Source organism: Staurois parvus, unplaced genomic scaffold, assembly GCF_062004578.1.
Source record: "Staurois parvus isolate SC_StPar_1 unplaced genomic scaffold, SC_StPar_1.0 ptg001978l, whole genome shotgun sequence".
NCBI classification, from domain to species: domain Eukaryota; kingdom Metazoa; phylum Chordata; class Amphibia; order Anura; family Ranidae; genus Staurois; species Staurois parvus.
In genome coordinates, this window is record NW_028319774.1 from 47,114 (window position 1) to 56,871 (window position 9,758).

At 44.0% G+C, this 9,758-nt stretch overlaps 1 protein-coding gene across 1 annotated transcript in view; it reads right to left on the reverse strand.

Moving 5' to 3' along the window:
• LOC149433100 (uncharacterized) overlaps window positions 1–9,758 on the reverse strand; it is a 61,888-nt gene that overhangs the window by 26,263 nt on the left and 25,867 nt on the right. The window lies entirely within an intron of this gene.

The following is a 9,758-nucleotide window of genomic DNA, read 5'->3' on the forward strand; positions in this document are numbered from 1 at the left end:
TATAATCCCCTCATCACTGTCCCTCCTATAAAAGACAGATCTGGTTGTTTCCTCACTCTCTGACTAAGGTCCATGAAAAAAGAAATGACCTGGTAGGAGATCAGAGGAGCCATTTCCTAGTTCCCTTGAAGGTGAAATGGTAAGCTCCTCAGAGACCAAGCTGCCTGATGTGGGAGGAGTCCTGGTTTGGGGGAACCAATAAGCTCCTTTTTAGTAATCCTCTTTGTCTTTGTATTTTAGTCCATGGCCGGGAGATGAGGAAAACCTCCGAGGATTGTCTCACTTTGTCTCCAGACTGGAAAGTAGAAGATGAGGACATCACACAGTATAGTCCAGGAGAAAACCCGGCTCCCTCCAATGTCCATCTGGCACCACCCAGTGTAGATGGACCATCGGATTCCTCGTATCCTGAGGAACCTCAGACTGTGCGGGATCGGGCCGGCCTTCCAACAGAGAAGAGGTTCTCCTGTCCTGAGTGTGGGAAGGGATTCCGTTATAAATCCCGTCTTAATAGGCATAAAAGAGCTCACACGGGGGAAAAGCCATATTCCTGTCCTGAGTGCGGGAAATGTTTTTCAGAGAAGTCCAGTCTTTACACACATCAGAGATCTCACACGGGGGAGAAGCCATATTCCTGTCCTGAGTGCAAGAAATGTTTTTCAGTGAAGTCCCATCTTTACACACATCAAATATCTCACACGGGGGAGAAGCCGTATTCCTGTCCTGAGTGTGGGAAATGTTTTTCAGTGAAGTCCCATCTTTCCAGTCATCAGAGATCTCACACGGGAGAGACGCCACATTCCTGTCCTGAGTGTGGGAAATGTTTTTCAATGAAGTCCAGTCTTTACACACATCAAAGATCTCACACAGGGGAGAAGCCGTATTCCTGTACTGAGTGCGGAAAATGTTTTTCACAGAAGTCCAATCTTTACATACATCAGCTATCTCACACGGGGGAGAAGCCGTATTCTTGTCCTGAGTGCGGGAAATGTTTTTCAGTGAAGTCCAGTCTTTACACACATAAGAGATCTCACACGGGGGAGAAGCCGTATTCTTGTCTTTGAGTGTGGGAAATGTTTTTCAGTGAAGTCCAGTCTTCACAGACATGAGAGCTCACATATGAGGGAGAAGCCGTATTCCTGTCCTGAGTGTGGAAAATGTTATTCAGATAAGTCCCATCTTCACAGACATGAGAGATCACACACGAGGGAGAAGCCGCATTCCTGTTCTGAGTGTGGAAAATGTTTTTCAGATAAGTCCCATCTTCACAGACATGAGAGATCACACATGAGGGAGAAGCCGTATTCCTGTCCTGAGTGCGGGAAATGTTTTTCACAGAAGTCCAGTCTTCACAGACATGAGAGATCACACACGAGGGAGAAGCCACTTTCCTGTCCTGAGTGAGGGAAATGTTCCTCACTGAAGTCCTGTCTTCCTGTACATCAGGGGTCCCACACAACCCTGGAGGTGTATTAGTGCCTTGATTGTGGGAAATGTCTTCTAGATGAATGTTGCTGGACATCCCAGCTCTCATGTGGGGAAGAAGCACACACTGATATACACCTCAGATATACTCCATGTCTGATCTTCATCATGGAAGAAACAGTCCATAAGGAGATCAGAGGTCCCCAAAGACATGGATGAAGTGTGGGACCGGGTTGGCCATTGATGGCAGGAGAAGAATAAAAATGGAGTCCTGACCTAGAGCACTGGGCTGACTTTTGGGGTGCAGCCTATATACTAGAGGCGGTTTGCACCTAAATGGAAGGGGGTCTGCTGTGCTGGGGGAGGGGTTTATGGGAAGGCTGGAGGAGTATATAAACTAGGATGGAGGGGGGAGGGAGAATTTGATTATAACGGGGTAGACAGATCAGACAGAGGTCAGTACTTATTGGGGGGTGGAATGGGGAAAGATGGGGGGAGGGCTATGGCAGATGATAAGAAGGTTCCCATGTTACATACAACCAGTGGAATTGGTACCATTTGTATGAAAATAAAAAATACACAAAATCCATGTGAACAAGGTGTCAGTGAATGGACGAGGTGTCAGTGAATGAACAAGGTGTCAGTGAATGGACAAGGTGTCAGTAAATGAAGGAGGTGTCAGTGAATGAACAATGTATCAGTGAATGAACAAGGTGTCTGTAAATGGACAAGGCGTCGGTGAATGGACAAGGCGTCGGTGAATGGACAAGGCGTCGGTGAATGAACAAGGTGTCAGTGAATGGACAAGGCGTCGGTGAATGGACAAGGTGTCAGTGAATGGACAAAGTGTCAGTGAATGAACAAAGTGTCAGTGAATGGACAAGGTGTGGGTGAATGGACAAGGTGTGGGTGAATGGACAAGGTGGCGGTGAATGAACAAGGTGTCGGTGAATGAAGGAGGTGTCAGTGAATGGACAAGGCGTCAGTGAATGGACAAGGTGTCAGTGAATGAAGTGTTTGTTCCCCAATGCCAGAAGTGTGCCCAGCACAATAGGTGAGTTGGAAGGTTTGGTGCATGAAGAGAACTAGGATTGAATTGGTATTGCTGAATCTTGGCTTCATTCCTCACATGACTGGGCCATTCATATTCCTGGCTAGGTTCTCTTTCGGAGAGACGGGGAAATAGGAAAGGTGGTGGTGTCTGTCTCTATGTGAGAAGTGATCTCAGAGCGAGTGTGAAAGAGGACCTAGTAGATGGAGAGTGTGATGAGGCTGAAGGATTATGGGTGGAACTGCACATGGGGGGCGGTACTACAAAGGTCATCATTGGAGTTTGTTATAGGCCTCCCAGTGTTAATGAGGAGGTGGAGACTCAGCTCCTCCCACAGATGGAAAGGGCTGGGACAGTGATAATAATGGGGGATGGTAACGTCCCGGAAAGTGACTGGAGTAATGGTACTGCGGGTGTAAACACAAAACAACCCCTCCTGCCCTCTATGGCCCAGAACAAGGGTGGATAGATGGACCCGGAACTTGAAGAAATTCCCCACCAAGGCATCAAAGGTTGTGCGGCTCTAAACAAGGCTGGGGAAGCCCCACCAATACTGGAAAGTGAAACAAAAAGCGCCCCAACCTTGTGCATTACCTCAGTAAAATGTGATTTTATTGGATGTGAAAATATCCTCACAGAGAAGTATAAGAAGCGTGTAAAGTCGTTAGTGAGACTTGACCAATCAGAGACCAGCGCGAGTCTAAACACGAGGGAAGTTTCTCAGAGTCAGGCTGACGCGTTTCGAAGGGAGTCCCTTCTTCATCAGAGCTGACTTGGCAATGACAGCCCTCTTCTATATATACCCTGGGACAGAGGTTGGACCCTCCCACTTGGGTTGGGCAGTCCCGGGAAAGGAGGCGGGACAAAGGTGACATCACAACATGCTCACACAAGCAACAATACATTAAACATCAAGAGGTATAGTAAGAGACATTAGAAACATTCACCGGCATTAAAGCTGTAAGAAACGCAGGGCAGTGTAATATATACATGAGGAGGTCATATAGTCTGTGTATATATATATATCCCCATATAATAAATAATGACATATTGGGAATGCTGCATTGGGGTTCATGGGGGTAATATTGTTGGATCAGCACAATGTATAATGAGAGATGAGTTAGTAAAGGCAGCACACTGTACACACATGACACGTAATTACACACATGGATCCTCTTCATGGTCCTACATGTTAACCCCTTCCCAGCCAGTGTCATTAGTCCAGTGACAGTGTATGGGATTATCACTGATCACTCCACTAGGGGACGGCCCACAGTACATATACTGCCACAAAGCGGCCCCTGTGCGCAGGATCACGTTTATAACCGGCATCCTGTTTACTTGCTAGGGGCCGTGTGCGGCATGCAACCGTCCTACCTGCGGCACCGATCGTGGCCACGGGTGTCAATCAGCGGGTCCTGACCAGTGATTACTCGCCAGAGCCCGGCAAACACTGACAGGCAGGAAGGCTGCATTGTTTTCAATGCAGCTCTCCTCCCTGTCAATTTCCAGCACACTGTTCTGGAGAGTAGCTTTCAGTTTTCTGGATCAGCGTGTTCCTGTGAAACACACCTCTCCCCGCCCACTAGTAAAACACTCCCCTCACACAGTTAACCCTTTGATTGCCTAAAAATGTTAACCCCTTCCTCCTTAGTTCCATTAGTACAGTGTCAGTGCTTTTTTTTTTGCACTGATCACTGTATTGGTGTCACTGAGGATGTCAGTGATCCCAAGTCATTTCCCCCCCCAGTGTCAGAATGTCCACTGCAGTCCTGCCATAAGTCGCTGATCGCAGCTATTAGTATAAAAATAAAAAAAAAATCCAGTATCTATACCACCATTTGTAAATGCTATAACTTTCACGTAAACCAATTAATTTACACGTATTGGGATTTTTTTTTAGCAAAGACACAGAGCAGAATACATTTTGGCCCAAATTTGACAAAATTAGATTTTAAATTTTTTTTACTGGACATGTTTTATAGCAAATAGTCCAAAATATAGTTTTTTTTCCTCAAAATTGTCAGACTTTTTTTTTATAGTGCAAAAAATAAAAACTTTACAGGTGATCAAATACCACCAAAAGAAAGCCCAATTCATGGGGAAAAATGACGTAAATTTTATTTTGGTGCAGCGTTGCATGACCGTGCAATTGTCAGTTAAAGTAATGAAGCGCCGTAACACAAACCGCTTCTGTAACTGCCCTAGCCAGAAATACTGCTACAGGGCAGCACAAGTGCACAAAATCACATATATATATACATGATTCACGCTCCCGTGGTTTTCATGCCCCTCCAAGATGGCATCAGATTGCCCGTCAGTACACCAGTCATCACATTTAACCTCTTGATTGCCAGGAAGACGCTCATGCACAATAAACCTCCATTGCTAGTATAGTGTCTGAATGGATCAATATTTTTGATCAGATCTGCACTATACCAGCGTTCACATTAGTATAGTGTCCCCAAAAATGCAGCGTTAGCGGGATCAGCCCCGGCACCTGCATTTAGCCCCTACACTTACCCCCCTTCTCCCCCAGCAAGTGCAGTGTCAGTAGGTCACTGTCACTTGATGCATTGCACACAAAACCGCAGTGTTGGCAGAATCAGGCCTGATCTCTGCTAGCACTTGCCGGTAAATTTTGAGGACTCTCATGTGCAGCAGAGTGCCAGTACTAGTGCCGCGCTACCTTTTGGTGAACTGGCGAGCACCAGCGGCCTAGTACATCCTGGTCTTTCACATACCAGCACTGCAGTATCACTTGGTGATGGGGCGAGTCCCATAAGTACAGTACAAGCTGGTGCAGTGGCGAGCACAACCAAAGTTGCACACAGGCCTGTAGAACCCATGGTATCCTTCCAGATGTGCTTGCAAATCCCGATTAGCAGCCCACAAATTCTGCAGCACTCGTACTTCCCCCATTCACTGCCCAACTCAGAATTCAGGTGGAAACAGCAAATGTAACTACTCCTATCATGTACCTGGTGATGGAGGCCAATGGAGAGAGGGCTTATCTTGCGGATAAGTTCCGGACTCCCCTGAGAGTGGGACAGCGGGAGTCAGGCCCAAAGTGGCACAGGTCACCTGTAGGAGTGCTGGTTGGTGGTCCACTCAGAAGCACAGCTGGTGCACGGAGATAGGTCTGCAGACAGGAGGTGCCTCTGCGTGGTATGCAAGCCCTTCTGGGATTTGGATGTTTACGGAGTAGTCGGTTCAAGCCAAGGTCAGGTACGAGCTGGGAATCAGAGTGGACGTAGACAGATGGGAAAGCCAAGGTCATTCACAGAGGAGTGAGAGAGAGAGTATCCGTAAGCCAAGCCGAGGTCAGGTCAGGGGTAAATCAGAGTAGACAGGTCAAGGAGCAAACCGAGTCGGTAAGAGGAGATCACAAGTCAGAAACACAGGAACAGGGCACGGGGAGCTAGAGATCATCCAGCAACCAGAGGAAGTGATGAGCCTCCTTATAAAGGCCGTCTGGCACCAGACTGAGGCTGATGTATCCTTCTGCGGCCATGCAGAGTATTGGCTGAAATTCCAGATCTTCCAGAACTCCTGCCGTGGACAGGACCCTGACAACTCCCCTTGATTTTTTTAGCTGTTTTTCTCAGAAGATCTGTATGCATTGATTGTGGATCAAAACAATTTATATGCAGAACTATTTATCGCCACCAACCCAAATTCAAACCTTGCCAGACCATTCGCATGGAAACTCAATACGGTTTCCGGATTAAAACATTTTTTGGGCCTAACCCTCAACATGGGCATTACTAAAGAAAAATGAATTGCGGTTGTATTGGTCCACAGACCTGATTCATCATATGCCGTGTTCTCTGCTGCCATGGCCAGGCATAGATATGAGAGTATAATGTGTTTTATGCATTTCAATGACAATACACTCTGTCATCCTCGGGGTGACCCTGAATTTGACCGGCTCCACAAAATTCAGCCCCTCGCAAATCACCTTAACCAAAAATGTGCAGATGTCTATACTCCCCAGCAAAACATCTGCGTTGATGAGTCCCTCATTAATTTTTCTGGCAGCCTTGCATTCAAACAATTTCTCCCCAGCAACCGTGCCAGATATGGGGTCAAGATGTAGAAGACCAGTGAGAGGACAACAGGCTATACTTATAAGTTTCAGATGTACGAAGGAAAAGATAGTCACGTGGAGCCCCCCGGATGTCCAGACTACATGGGGAGCAGTGGCAAGATAGTTTGGGACTTGGTGTCATCCTTTTTCCATATGGGGTACCACTTATACGTGGAAAATTTTTATTCAAGCGTGCCACTATTTAGACATTTGTACAATCTTGGAATTGAGGCATGTGGCACCATGTGACCTAATGTGTGCCCACCATTAGACGTGGGTGGATGCAGGGCGGTATATTCTAATAGTGGGCATACCACACACTTTTTCTGGCAGAAATTTCTTCTCTTTTTTTCATTCAGCCCACAGGTTGCATACAAAAATAAAAGAACATATCATATATACCCAACAAGGACCAGCGATGTACTGGTATATCACTGGACTTTGGTTATACCAGGATAATGCCTACAGCTGCAGGCCTCATCCTGGTATCAATTTTTTTAGCCAGTGATTGGTTTTCATGTAAAAGCAATCCTAGTGGCTAATTAGCTGCAGGTTTTCTTTAACAAACATCAGGAGATGATGCCCCTCTCCCCTGCTGCCTTCCACGGCCTTCTTTGGCAGTCCCGTGCCATCGGGGGAACCTGAGAATGCAGCCGGTGTTTCTGCCAGCTGACCTCAAAGCTGATTGGAGACCAGAGTGGTGCCAATCATCTCTATAGTCTAAGAAATCGGAAGATACAAGCATTTCATCACTTCAGTTTTGCAGGATATAAACAGCGCCATTTGTAAATTGGGAAAGCATCTGATCACACTGATCTTGGTGAGATTAGATAATGTAAGGGCAGAGGAGATATCCAGAGTCTGATAGACCCCAGATTTCTCAAAAAAGAATATATGACAATGCCCATTGAAGTTATAGGGGATATTTACATTCCCTGTTATAGCATTAAAAGTGATAAAAAAAAAAATGAAAGGGATAGTGTAAAAATAATTAAAAAATCAAAATAAGTTACAAAAAAAGTACTCTCGCCCCCCAGCACACACGCGCACCTGCGTTTGTGAGCATTGACCCTGTGCCAGTATGGAAACAGCAATTGCACCATACATGTGAGGTATCACCACAAACGTCAGATCAAGGGCAGTAATTTTAACATTAGACCTCCTCTGTAAATCTAATTTTGTCACCATTGCACGGGGCATGCACAGTTTTAAAGCATGTCATGTTTGGTATCTACTTGGCATACCATCATATTTTATATTTTACCAAATAATTGGACAATATATTGTGTTTTTGTGCATTAAAAGTAAAAAAAGTGTATTTTTTTTTAAATTGTGTTTGAAAAATTGCTGCGTGAGTACAATGTGACAGAAAATTTCAGTACTATGTGACATAAAAAAATTGCAGCACCTACCATTTTATTCACTAGGGTGTTTGACAAACAAACCTTTTTTTTTTTTTACACAAAATTGTCGCCTAAATGATTTATTGCTCACATAAGCCATGGTTATATGTGGAATTACTCCCCAAAATACATCCTGCTACTTCTCCCGAGTATGGGGGTACCACATGTGAGAGACGTTTTGGCAGTCTAGCCAAGTACAGGACCCCAAAATCTATTAAGCACCTTCAGACTTTTAAAGGGCTTTATTTCCTCATTACACTTCCTGACTACCTATCACAGTTTCGGAGGCCCTGAAATGCCAGGATAGCACCAACCCCCCCCCCCCCCCAAAATGACCCCTTTTTGGAAAGCAGACACCCCAAGGAATTTGATAGGATGCATAGTGAGAATTTTTCAGATCTCGTTTGTTGCCACAAGTTTTTGAAAATTGAAGAAAAAAAAAACAAAAACATATTTTTTCTTTTCTTTTTTTATATTTAAAAACCTTGTGAGAAAAAAATGAGATTTGCAAAATACTCACCATGGCTCTTTTTAAATTCCTTCGGGTGTCTACTTTCCAAAAAGGGGTCATTTGGGGGGGTTGGTGCTGTCCTGGCATGTCAGAGCCTTTGAAACTGTGATAGGTAGTGAGAAAGTGAAATGAGGATGTTATGCACCTTCAGGCTTTCAAAGTGGTCTTTGGCTTTCAGGCTCCTGTATGTGGCTAGGCTCTGTAAAAGTCTCACACATGTGGTACCCCCATACTCAGTAGAAGTAGCAGAATGTATTTTGGGGTGTAATTCCACATATGCCCATGGCTTGTGTGACAAATATATCATTTAAATGACAACTTTGGGTTAAAAAAATGTTTTCGTAGTTTTCTAAAAACTTGTGGAAAAAAATAAATCTTTCATGGACTCAATATTTTCTCAGCAGATAGCTTAGGGTGTCTACTTTCTGAAAAGGGGTCATTTGGGGGTGTTTGTACTATCCTGGTATGTTAGCACCTCAGGAAATATGATGGGCAGTCATGGGCAGTGTAAATTCCATTATCTATACCATAGTTTGTAGACAGTATAACTTTCACACAAAGCAATCAATATACAATTATTGGGATTATTTTTAACCAAAAACATGGAGCAGAATACATTTTGACCTAAATTTATGACATTTTAGTTTTTTGGATATTTTTTATGAAAGAAATGAGAAAATATTGTTTTTTTTTCAAAACTTCCTTTGTGTATAGTGCCAAAAATAAAAAGAGCACAAGTGATAAAATACCACTGAAAGAAAGCTCTATTGGTGTGAAAATAGGACGTAAATTTAATTTATGTACCATATTGCATGACCGCGCAATTGTTAGTCAAACTAGCACAGAGCTGTATATCAAATAAATGGTGTAAATTCCATTATCTATCCCATAGTTTGTAGACGCTATAACTATCACACAAAGCAATCAATAACATGGAGCAGAATACATTCTGGGCTAAATTTATGACTAACTTTGAGTTTACTATATATTTTTTATAGCCAAAAGTAAACAATTTTGTTTTTCTTCAAAATTTTTGGTCTTTTTTTGATTGTAGCGCAAAAAATACAAAGCACAGGGGTGATCAAATACCACCAAAAGAAAGCTCTATTTGTGTGAAAAAAGGACGTACATTTTGTTTGGGTGCAGCATTGCATGACCGCGCAATTATCAGTTGAATTAGTGGAGCGCTGAATATCAAAAAGAGGCGTGGTCAGGAAGGGGGTAAATACTTTGGAGGGCAAGGGGTTAATCATGTCCAGTAAAAAAAAAATTAAAATT